Below are 12,878 nucleotides of genomic sequence, written 5' to 3'. Positions count from 1 at the left end.
ATATCTTAAACAGGACATGAAAAGCAGTAACCATAAAAATGAAAGGTGGATAAATTGGACTTCAATAAAGTTTAAAATTTCATTTAATCAAAAACATTGTTGACAGTGAAAATGCAAGTCACAGAGAAGAGATCAACAATACATGTACTCCACTAGAACTTATATTCATGATATAAATTCCTATATATTCAATTAAAATCAAGGTACAAACAACCCAGTGAAGATCTGGGCAAAAGGCACATCACAAATTAAAATGTCGAACAGGGTTATAAAAAATCAGGCAATATCACCTGGAAAATACAAACCAAAAGCATGAGATGCCACTACCTATTACCAGTGTTACAGCTAAACAGACTGGTGATATCAAGTGTTGACAAAGATACGGTGCAGCTGCGACATTCATATTTTTAACAGGGATGTAAGTTGCTACAACCATTCAGGAAAACTTTTGGCCATCTATATTGAGGCTAAGTATATGACTCAACAATTCCATTCCTAGTTAAATGTTGAAAGACTACTCTATAATATAGTACATATTCTTTAAGTAATATCCTACCCTTTTCATTGCAGCTCTGTAAATCATCATCATCAAAACAGAAAACAGTCCCAAAGTCTATCAACAATTAAATGCATAAATAAATTGGATCATATTCATATAAGAGAAAACTACATAATAATAAAAAATTATGCTCTATTGGTACCTGCAACAGAAGGATAAGTAACATGGATAAGATGTTGAGTGAAAGAAGCCAGATACAAAAGAATGCATATTGTGTATCATTTATATGAAGTTCAGAACAGGCAAACTTGGCTTCTGTTGACAAATTAGAATCATAGTATATCTCTAGGGGTGGAAAGGGAAGGGCATGAGGGAGGCTATGGTGATGCTGGAAATATTCTATATTCTCATCTTGGTGGTGATTACATGATGTATAAGTAAACATTGATTGACCAATTATTTAAGATTTTTGGTCTTTATTGTAAACACATTATACCTCAACAACAGTACCAAAAATTGTAGTTTTTCTTAATCTCATATTATAAATTTTCACTCATACGCAATATCAAAGACCAAAATTCCCTGCCTTCTCCTAACTCCCATTTAGAGATACCTCACTCATATATAGCAGCTATATACTCAGGGGCAGTAACATGCGATTAAGGAAAACCAATGTGGGTCTTAGTCAAAAACCTGATTGTAGCTGAGTGAAATAATAGTCCAAACCAGATTATTCATGTTGTCCCGATTCCTAGTAAATCCAGAGGGTAGGATGTTACAGTGAACATAATTTTACTTAGTGTCTGACTCTTACTCATCCATCCTCAGCCTCTTTTCACTCCATCATTAGAACTGGGGGTCTCTTCACCTCCACCAGATTGCTGCTACATCTAACTCCAACCCCATGTCCATGAATTCAATCTATAGCTCTACCGATGAATTATTTGGTAGTTTTTGCACAGTCTTTCTTCTAGCCTCCATCTATGGTAATAATGTTGTATTCTCTTCTTTTAACATTGTTTAACCATCTGTTAACCCAGGGTTCTGCCCAAGGGGATTAGTGGGAAGAAATGATTTGAAGGCTTTGCTTAAGTGCTTTACAGTTGGGGATAGTCCATTAATTGTTGATTTTGTTTATATTCAGCATTGTGCTGCTATCTGTGGTTTTAATGATATGAGGGTGTCCCACAGCTTCTGCTGGACCCAGCTGTATAAATCAAATAAATAAATAAATAAACAAATAAATAAATGAAGTAAATCACCCCTGAAATAAATAGATAACACAGCTTTCTCAACCTTCTTTTTCCAACAATGCTTGTAAATGTGCCCTGAGGCTTATGTGTGAGGGATGTATCTGAAGTTTAAATAAATAAATAATAAGCTTCCCTGGCCGGCTACAGTCCATGGGGTTGGACATGACTGAGTGACTGAGCACGATCATGAGCTAAAGATGCAATCACATAACTGTCTTCACCTTTCATTGTAGCATAGACGCTATGGGAAGATTTGGAAAATTGTTATTCACCTCATTACACTCATCCCTTCATTTAAGATTGATTTGGGGTTGCCATTGCTTCTGTCAGTTTCTTTAGAAGGTGAAACAGAAGCAAAATAAAATAAACAAGCAAAACGTAGAAGGAAATCAAATCTCAGTGAAGCAGTACCACCCACAGGGCAATGGAGAATTCTTAAGAACTGACTTTCTTCTCTAACGAGCGAACGGTTGACATCTGCTATGGTTCAAATGCAGGCTATTGAATGGGTACAGAGCCTGTCCTGGCCGAGAGCAGAGTGAGAGTAAATACGACAGTTGTCACGTTGGAACAGAGGCTTTACCTGTGCTTTTGAGCTTCTGCCCTTGTGTGTGAACAACACACCCAGCTAGCAGCTGCTCCATGAACTCACATCCCAGCATGAGAAGCAAAATGAGGCAAGCTGGACCCTGACCTGGCCACAGCTGGCCCTGAGACCCGCAAGTGAGAAATAAATGTCTGTTGTTGTAAGACACTGAGATTTGGGGTTGAATTCTCCTGTGGCAACAGCCACCTACCACAGGGCCCACAGCTTCTGCAGATTTTCAGAGATAGAATATGGAACTGGAATGATCTTGCTGATTGATGGCTTAGATTTCTTGTATCTCCACCATCCCACCTGAGATGGTCACACTCTGTCTCTAGGATTGGGAGATGAGCTAAATTTTGAAAAAGGTTCTAACTATAAGAATTGTTTTCCTTAAGGCAAATGCTGTATGTTGGGGAGGCAATTTAGCATTGTGTGAAGAATTTGGGCTTTAAATCACATGTCAGTTTGAATAGTGATTCTGCCAGTTACTAGCTGTGTGGCCTTGGGGCTTTGAACCCCAATTTCCTTACATAATTGGATAGGAATACTACTACACACTCTTCATAGGATTAAATGAGGTGGTATGTATGCCTGGCACATAGTAAGGGCTCCTTAAATGGTTATTAGTCTTCTTTCCTCAAACCACATAGTCTAATCCATCTTCCCTAGAGTGAACTTTCAAATATTTGGACACATTTTTCAGCCGCTTTTCTTGTACAGTTGGTCCTTTGAGCCTTAGTTTAGTTAATTTCATCCAGATCAAATCTGTTCTGGCTGGATGTGGCTTACTGGCCCAGTGGCTAGAAAATCTAGCAACGGCTAGATTCTCAGATCCTAATTCTGTCACCTGATGTATTCACTATGCCTCTCAGCTTTGTTTCAACCACAGATTTGATCAGTATGCTGCCCATTTCCTCATCCTAATTGTTAATAAATATACTGCAGGTGTTTCATTAGCCAGGCTCTTGGAGTCCTTCAGAGTTGTAAGCTCACATGTATTCACATGACACTCAGATGTTTAAAGAGAATGTAAGTTCTTTATTTCCAATAACTGATCTAATCTTCCTCGTGAGCCTCCCACCTCAGTGTGTTGCAGGTAAAAATAGCTTTATTTCAAACTTTCCAGTGCAAAATATCTCTTTTTTTGTGTGTGAGTTTCAGTGGTTTTGTTTTGAGCTCAGACTAGAGGGGGTGAGTGTTTAGCCTTTCAGATTTCCTTTCCTCCCCAACTCTTCTTCAAGATGGCACCTGGGTAGTTTCTGTGACCTGGTGGGTTTGGTGTTGAAGGGCCCCGATCCTGCTGACCTCATGCTGGTCCTTGGACTGGTCTCCATTGTGGTGGTGGTTGGAGGTGCCCCGTTCAGTAAGTATGCCCGGGGGTAGTCTGTGGAGGTGTAGTAGTTCTGATCTACCCTCTGTTTTGTCCACACTGAAGTTTATGGATGATGGAGCTCAACGTTGGTTCTTCTTCTGCACAGTTAAGACCCCAGCATGGACCCACCTCACTCCACCCTGGCTCTGTGGATCTACTAAAGTCTTACTCTTCCTCCCTGACTTTGGGGACCCTCCCTGACTTTTAGGGCCCTAGGTTCACTAGGTACCTGTTGTTCAATCCCCAGCCAGATATTCAGCCAAGTTCTGGATTTTCTCTAAGGGGAATTGAAGGAACTTCTGCTTAGATGCATGGAGTTGAGCCAAACTGCCCAGGTTTGATTTCCAACTCTGCCACTTATCAGCTGAGTAAGTTCAGAAAGTTGCTTAGCATAATGGGTACCCAATTGGGCTCATTGAAAATGCAATTAGGGATAATGCTTACCTTCTAGGTAGGGTCCTTGTGAGGGTTACATGAGTTAATACTTGTAAATCACTTGGAGTTGTGCTTGGTAAGCAAGGACATGACTCAAATGGCATCTACCTGTAACGTGAGAGACCCTGGTTCAATCCCTGGGACGGAAAGACCCCCTGGAGAAGGTCATAGCTACCCACTCCAGTATTCTTTCCTGGAGAATTCCATGGACAGAAGAGTCTGGTGAGCTACAGTCCATGAGGTTGCAAGGAATCAGACATGACTGAACAACTTCACTTTCACTTTCACAAGCACAAAGAACATGCTTGGTTAGTGTTAGCTAGTAGAAAACTAGAAAATCACATGTGGCAAGTTATTTAACCTCTCTATGCCTAAGTAGTCCCACATGTAAAGTAAAGAACATGATAATAACCCCTTCACAGATTTCTTCTGAAAATTAAATGACTGAATATGTAAAGGAATTAGAACATAGTTTGGTACAAAATAAGCCCTTATCATTATTGTTATTGCATTGCTGTTCCCAGGTCAGCCCTGGAAAGCCAGGAGTGCCAAATCAGATTCCCTCTCTGCCAAGGCTGCAGCTGTCCAGGTGGCTGGTTGGGATATCCCTTAAGAATGGGATAAAAGCCCCTTATCTGCCAGAATTCAGCTTTCCCTTCAACCTGCTGTCATGTTGCTCTCCTCCCACACTTCACCTGTGGGCACACCTTTCCATGGCTAGCTTCCTCTTTCTGCCTCCTGTTTCCCTTCTATGCCAACCAGAGGCACAAGCGCACCTCTTCACTTTCTTTCTGGATGGTACCTTCCTTATGTAAAACTCTATTATCAAATCACTCGTGTCTGATTCTGTTTGTTAGTTAATGGAAGCTTCATACAATTAGGATTCCTTTTTCTGTCCATAGAAATGTGATGCTCAAGTCTATTTCCAGCCTGTTGACTCAAATAGAAATCAGCATTGAAATGATGATCCTCAAATGTATAAATACCACTAATTCAATGAGTGGAATTCACAAGACAAGGGGGTGTATGGAGATAGAAATATATATGAAAATATTTTTTAAAATATCCCGATAAGACAGACAATGATGTCATTTAAGGATCCCTTTGCCACCTTCTTTCTGGCTGCTGCAAGGTCACCACTTGGGAAATGTGCCCTAGAGCAGCTGACCAGGGAGAGGAATACATTTTACGATCACAGAGCATCTGGGATTCAGGATTTATTTCCTGCTTCTGCAATAAAGGAATGGAAAATAGGGGTTTCCCTGGTGGCTCAGTGATAAAGAGCCTGCCTCTCAGTGCAGGAGACATGGGTTTGAACCCTAGTTTCGGAAGACCTCACATACTGTGGGGAAACTAGACCTGTGTATACCACAGCTACTGAGCCTGTGCTCTAGAGCCCAGGACCCATAACTGCTGAGCCCACATACCACAGCTACTGAAGTCTGTGTGCCCTAGAGCCAGTGCTCTGCAACAAGAGAAGCCACTGCAACGAGAAGCCTGTGTACTGCAATGAAGAGTAGCCCTTGCTCACCACAACCAGAGAAAAGCCCATACAGCAGTGAAGACCCAGCACAACCAAAAATAAATTATATATATGTATATATAGAATTGTATTGAAAGGGAAGTGGAAAATAATATTGAGCACCAATTTAGTGTCAGGCACTATACTTGGGGATTACATATATACAGTCAGTCAGAATGATTCATTCAACCTCCTGTGTGGCCAACATGGTCTATAAGTTTCTAGAAATGCAGTGGTGAAAAAGACATATTCTCATAGAAGTAACAATAGCTGTATGTGGGGGGATTATGATTACTTTATTTATAGAATGAAGGAATAAAAGTGTCAGAAAAGGTAAGTGACTTAGTTGATGTAGGGGAATCGGTCTAGCTCTGAAGCCCATGCTCTTTGCAGGAGGTGTAGCAGTGACCTTAATGTTTGCAGCAGGTTGACAAAGACTCCAGAAATTTGTGTTCTGGAATGTAAGGACTGACACTCTGAAGTTTAATGCAATATTATGCTTGTGTTGATATGTGTATTTTCCTTTTTCTCAGGAGAGAGAATCTATAACTTCCATCAGATTCTCAGGAAACCCTGCCAATTGCAGAGATGATTTCCCTTGAGAGTTTGTATGAGTGTATGCTAAGTCACTTCAGTCATGTCAGACTCTTTGCTACCCTATAGACTGTAGCCCACCATGATCCTCTGTCCATGGGATTCTCCAGGCAAGAATACTAGAGTGGGTTGGCATTTTCCTCCTCGAGTGGATCTTCCTGACCCAGGGATCGAACCCGCATCTCATACATCTCTTGCATTGGCATCTGGGTTCTTTAGCACTAGCTCCACCTGGGAAGCCCTGAGTGTTTACAGGTATTTTCATTTGGCATTAATGGTGGATCATTTCAGTTCACTTCAGTTGCTCAGTCATGTCCGACTCTTTGCAACCCCATGGACTGCAGCCTGATGCCAGGCCACCCTGTCCATCACCAGCTTCCGGAGTTTACCCAAACTCATGTCCATTGAGTCGGTGATACCATCCAACTATCTCATTCTCTGTCATCCCCTTCTTCTCCTGCCTTCAATCTTTCCCAGCATCAGTGTCTTTTCAAATGAGTCAGCTCTTCACATCAGGTGGCCAAAGTACTGGAGTTTCAGCTTCAACATCAGCCTGTCCAGTGAATATTCAGGACTGATATCCTTTAGGATGCACTGGTTGGAACTCCTTACAGTCCAAAGGACTCTCAAGAGTCTTCTCCAACACCACAGTTCAAAAGCATCAATTCTTTGGTGCTCAACTTTCTTTGTAGTCCAACTCTCACATCCATTCCTGACTACTGGAGAAACCATAGCCTTGACTAGACGGACCTTTGTTGGCAAAGTAATGTCTCTGCTTTTTAATAGGTTGGTCATAACTTTTCTTCCAAGGAGCAAGCGTCTTTTAATTTCATGGCTACAGTCACCATCTGCAGTGATTTTGGAGTCCAAAAAAATAAAGTCTGACACTGTTTCCACTGTTTTCCCATTTATTTGCCATGGAGTGATGGGACCAGATGCTGTGATCTTAGTTTTCTGAATGTTGAGCTTTAAGCCAACTTTTTCACTCTCCTCTTTCACTTTCATCAAGAGGCTCTTAAGTTCTTTTTGCTTTCTGCCATAAGGGTGGTGTTATGTGCATATCTGAGGTTATTGATATTTATCCCAGCGATCTTGATTCCAGCTTGTGCTTCATCCAGCCCAGCGTTTCTTATGATGTACTCTGCATATAAGTTAAATAAGCAGGGTGACAATATACAGCCTTAACATACTCCTTTTCATATTTAGAACCAGTCTGTTGTTCCATGTCCAGTTCTAACTGTTTTTTCCTGACCTGCATACAGGTTTCTCAAGAGGCAGGTCAGGTGGTCTGGTATTCCCATCTCTTTCAGAATTTTCCACAGTTAGTGGTGATCCATACAGTCAAAGGCTTTGGCATAGTCAATAAAGCAGAAATAGATATTTTTCTGGAACTCTTGCTTTGTTGATGATCCAGTGGATGTTGACAATTTGGTCTCTGGTTCCTCTGCTTTTCTAAAACCAGCTTGAACATCTGGAAGGTCACGGTTCACGTCTGGCTTGTTGAAGCCTGACTTGGAGTATTTTGAGCGTTACTTTACTAGCATGTGAGACTCGGATGGTAAATAATCCACTTGCAATGCCAGAGGCCTGGTTTTGATCCCTGTGTTGGCAAAATCCCCTGGAGGAGATCATGGCAACTCACTCTAGTATCCTTGCCTGGAGAATCCCCATGGATGAAGGAGCCTGGCAGGCTACAGTCCATGGGGTTGCAAAGAGTTGGACACAATTGAGTGACTAAGCACAGCACAGCACAGCATTGCTCTAAACTGTATTTTCTCAGGTCCACCAGAGGGCACAGTTCTAAGCAGGGGAGAATGCTAGGTGGTCATGAAAATACGCAGAAGGTGGAGAGAAAGTGGCTTTAGAAATTAATGCTCACATAAAGTACTGAGCCTTTTATATAGTCAAACTCTAACCACCAGAAGGGTGGGACTGCCACCCGTCTTCCAGATGCCACCTGCCTTCCAGACGCCACCTGCTTCAGTGCTCAGTATAGCTTGATCTCCTTGCATAAGAAAGTTGATCTGCAGCAACAGTGAATGGTGAAAAGAACAACAGTGTGATTCATTTCTCGTCTTATTCAAGCTGACTCTGGCCTCCATCCTAGCAACTACATGATGTGCATGGATGAGACCCACTGGAAAAAAGAAAGACACTATGTCTGGGGCAAAAGACCAGGCACAATTGGCTACTGGTTCCTCCTGTTGCCAAGAGCTGCCTACTCAGCATCTGAAAGAGATTGACCACACTCTCCTAAATATTATTCTGTCTGTACTGGGCCTCAGGGGCTAATCAGGGAAGTAGCGGAGCAATAATTTCTATTTTGAGGTGGGGAGGCCATGTCTGGAAACTTACAGATGGAAAGAGAAAAACAGAACTGATTACATATCCTGAGGTCTCTTGGATGATACCCTGTAGTGACTCTATTATTCTTCTTCTTTATATCTTGTTCCTTCCTTCTCAGCACAGGGCTAAATGTCTGTGGATAATTCTCATACATCCCCATCTGACTTATGACTTTGTCAATCATATTCTTGAATCCAAAATATTGTCTCACTTGAGGTGCTAAATATATTAGTCTGGAGAGGTAACTTTGAAAAATGGTATTATTGTGGTGTTCTTTAAGCCCTTCTAAATATAGAGAACCACCACAACAAAACCATCTCTTTTATTCTTGGAAATAGGATTTAACCAAGCTAATGTTTATCGCAGCATAAGGTCTGGAAACAATTAGAGATGTGACATATATTTGCATTTTTGATGACATTTGCAATGTAAATGATAGAATAATGGAAGGTTTTGGGACAGACATTCATTCCCCTCTGTGCCCTGTGTACCTCTTCCTACAGAGGACATGGGTTTAAGGAAAGCAGCTCCCCAAACAGAATAGACAATCGAGGTGAGAATGTTATTTTAATTTCAGGTTGGTGCATTTCTCTTTTATCGGATGAGGTAGGAAAGCATAGAATAAATGTCACCCAAATGACAGGTGTTAAATGTTTTTGCCGAGTGTGTTTGAGCACTTGTCAGCAGTGGAGAGGTGTCTTTGGAGGTGTGTTCGTGTCTTGGGTATCTGTGGCTGTCTTCAGCGTGTCTTTGCAGGCAACTCTGTGGTGTCCAGGTGGTGGGGGGATAGCTCTTGGCGGGTGTTTGGGAGACTTTTCTGCTAGGATTTTCTGTCCATCTCTGGTGGTGGTAGTTTACGTATGTGCCTTCATTTTCCGTGAGAGCGTGAGTGGATGTTTATAAGAAATGAAAACATAAAACCATAACCTATTATAATTAGAGACAGCTTTGCAGGTCATTGACTAGCACTTCCAAAATAGAAATGTCTTGTCTGTTGGGAAAGAGAGAGACTAAAGTGGAATAAATATTTCCAAGGTGAGGCCTGGCCAGTGAATGGATATTCGATAGGCACCCACTGAACACTGGGCACAGTTCTTGACCAGGGGAGACAGTGATGAGTGAAGCAGTCTTGGTCCTCTGGAAGGTTTCTAGTACAGGGAAGGAGGTGGTCGTTCAATAACAAAATCAGTTTTTTGGTTATGTGTGTAAAGTGCCACACAGGAAACAGACAGCATTCTAAGGCAGCGTGTAACACTAGATCCAATTTGAACAGTGGGATTAGGGAGGGCTTGCAAGAGACAATGACAAATTGAGAAATTTCTGGTTGCCCAACGTGATGGTAGTGTTCAGTGCCCCCTCACAGCCCACAGGAGAGTGGTGGTCAATGCCACCTGCCCCACCTCACATGATATTGGAGATTAATGCCCCCCTCAACACCTCCTTCTGCATGTCAGATACCGCCGTCCTTCAAATTTGGCTTATTTTAGTCATCTAAAAGAAGAACTCATGTGCCTTCAGTCAGTCAGTCAGTTCAGTTGCTCAGTCATGTCTGACTCTTTGCGACCCCATGAATCACAGCATGCCAGGCCTCCCTGTCCATCACCAACTCCAGAGTTCACTCAAACTCACGTCCATTGAGTCAGTACATGCTAAGTTGCTTCAGTATGCATGAAGCAACTCTTTGCAAGGCTATGGACTGTAGTCCACCAGGCTTCTCTGTCCATGAGGATTCTCCAGGCAAGAATACTGGAGTGGGTTGCCCTTTTCTTCTCCAAGGGATCTTCCAGACCCAGGGACTGAACCCACATCTCTTACGTCTCCTGAATTGGCAGGCACGTTCTTACCACTAGCGCCACCTGGGAAACCCCAAGGTAGGCCAAAAGACAGAGCAAACAAGCTGAAACGTGTCAGTGTAGAAGCTGATTTCCTGTTTATGCATCAATTAAAACTAAGTGAAATAGGGGTTCCTGGTGTTGTGCCGTCCTTAACTGTTCTCCTCTCAGCAGCAACTTGACCCAGGTTCCTTCCATATTGAGCCTTCACTCTCCTCAGAGGTCTCCACTTTCCTTCAAGGCAGAAGACAGGGAAAGAGAATGAAGCATGATCTTCAGTAGGCTTTACAGTCTTGGCCTTGGAATGGAGCGCACCTCTGTTGCTCATATCCCTTTGGCTGGAATTCAGTTACATGCCCCATTTAACTTCAGGGAAGAGTGAAAATGCAGTCCACCTCTGTGCCAAAAAGCAGTTTAGATGACTGCTTGGCAGTCTTCACACTATGTCTGGAGAGTCAGGTACCCACTTTTTAGCAGAGAAAGTAAATGAACGATATAGGAAATCACAGATAGATGATTTTGATGCATTGAACTCTGAACTAATTGCTATACCATTATAGATGCTATTTTAACTTTCAGAGGACTTTTCTTTTGTCCTGCATTTTGTAGACATTAAAATCTTTGGAGGGGAAAAAGAAAATCATTTGTAGATTGCCAGGAGAAATATCAATAACCTCAGATAGGCAGATGACACCACCCTTATGGCAGAAAGTGAAGAGGAACTAAAAAGCCTCTTGATGAAAGTGGAAGAGGAGAGTGAAAAAGTTGGCTTAAAGCTCAACATTCAGAAAACGAAGATCATGGCATCTGGTCCCATCACTTCATGGGAAATAGATGGGGAAACAATGGAAATAGTGGCAGACTTCATTTTTGGGGGGCTCCAAAATCACTGTAGATGGTGACTGCAGCCATGAAATTAAAAGACGCTTAGTCCTTGGAAGGAAAGTCATGACCAGCCTAGATAGCATATTAAAAAGCAGAGACATTACTTTGCCAACAAAGGTCTGTCTAGTCAAGGCTATGGTTTTTCCAGTGGTCATGTATGGATGTGAGAGTTGGACTGTGAAGAAAGCTGAGCGCTGAAGAATTGATGCTTTTGAACTGTGGTGTTGGAGAAGACTCTTGAGAGTCCCTTGGACTGCAAGGAGATCCAACCAGTCCATTCTAAAGGAGATCAGTCCTGGGTGTTCTTTGGAAGGACTGATACTAAAGCTGAAAGTCCAATACTTTGGCCACCTCATGCAAAGAGTTGACTCATTGGAAAAGACTCTGATGCTGGGAGGGACTGGGGGCAAGAGGAGAAGGGGACGACAGAGGATGAGATGGCTGGATGGCATCACTGACTCAATGGACATGAGTTTGAGTGAACTCCAGGGGTTGGTGATGGACAAGGAGGCCCGGTGTGCTGCAATTCATGGGGTCGCAAAGAGTCGGACATGACTGAGCGACTGAACTGAACTGAACTGTGATACATCTGTGAATCTACTTGGGGAAAAATCCACTATGAATTAAAGTTCTATAGTAGTACAGTATTCATAGTATTTCTATAAGACAATACTATTATAGCATTTATTAGTACGGTGTCTATAGTATTCTAAATATATATAGAAAATTAGTATTTTCACTAGTTATTAGTCCTATTACCAATCCACATCCCACCCACTTCTCTCTTTATCAGAATTATTGGTATACACACTGACCTTTTCTCTATGCTTCTGTTTAAAAGCATTTCAAAGTAATATTGAAATGATGGAAACTATGAAGCTCAGAAGAAAGATACTTTATTCTAATAAGCAACAGAGTTTCCATTCACTCAGCTATTAGGTGGTACAGTATTTGTAGCTTATTGCTTAAAATGATAATACCACCATTAAGAGAGAAAACAAGTTTCCACCAGTTTTACCTGGAAAACAGGTTTCATTCTTTAAGAATCAAGAATTCTGTTTCCTTGGCAAACCTTCCTTGACCTACTTGGGTCACGTTGATCATTCCCTTCTTTGTGAGCATGTTTTTACTGGAACATATCAAATTGCCATAATGCTTTGTGTGTGCCTGTTTTTACAATAAGCATGTGAGGTGTCCATGACCACAGAGTTGTTCTTATTCATCATTTAATATTTTGAATTTCTCTTTTAAGGAAACATTCCCCTTTCAAGTGTCTGGTGTAGTAGGAACTCAGAAAATCTTTGATGAATGAATATATGGCCTGATGGATGAAACAGAACACTTTACGTGTCACTTTAATTGGAAAAAATAAGCAGGTCCCAAATGTTCAGTTCTGTATCCATCCTTTCCCTACGCCCTCCTTGTTTCGGGTATAGACCTGGAATGTGAAGATCCCCGGTTTCCTGAGCCAGCTGGTAGGCCTGCCTCCCTGGCCCACCTCACCTGTGCAAACAAACGTACTTACAGCAGCTCTGCGTGTGTTTACACTGC

Source organism: Bos grunniens, chromosome 3 (genome assembly GCF_055505025.1).
Source record: "Bos grunniens cultivar Pamir isolate PY7600 chromosome 3, Bosgru_T2T1.0, whole genome shotgun sequence".
Classification (NCBI taxonomy): domain Eukaryota; kingdom Metazoa; phylum Chordata; class Mammalia; order Artiodactyla; family Bovidae; genus Bos; species Bos grunniens.
Note: the sequence above shows the minus strand (reverse complement) of the source record.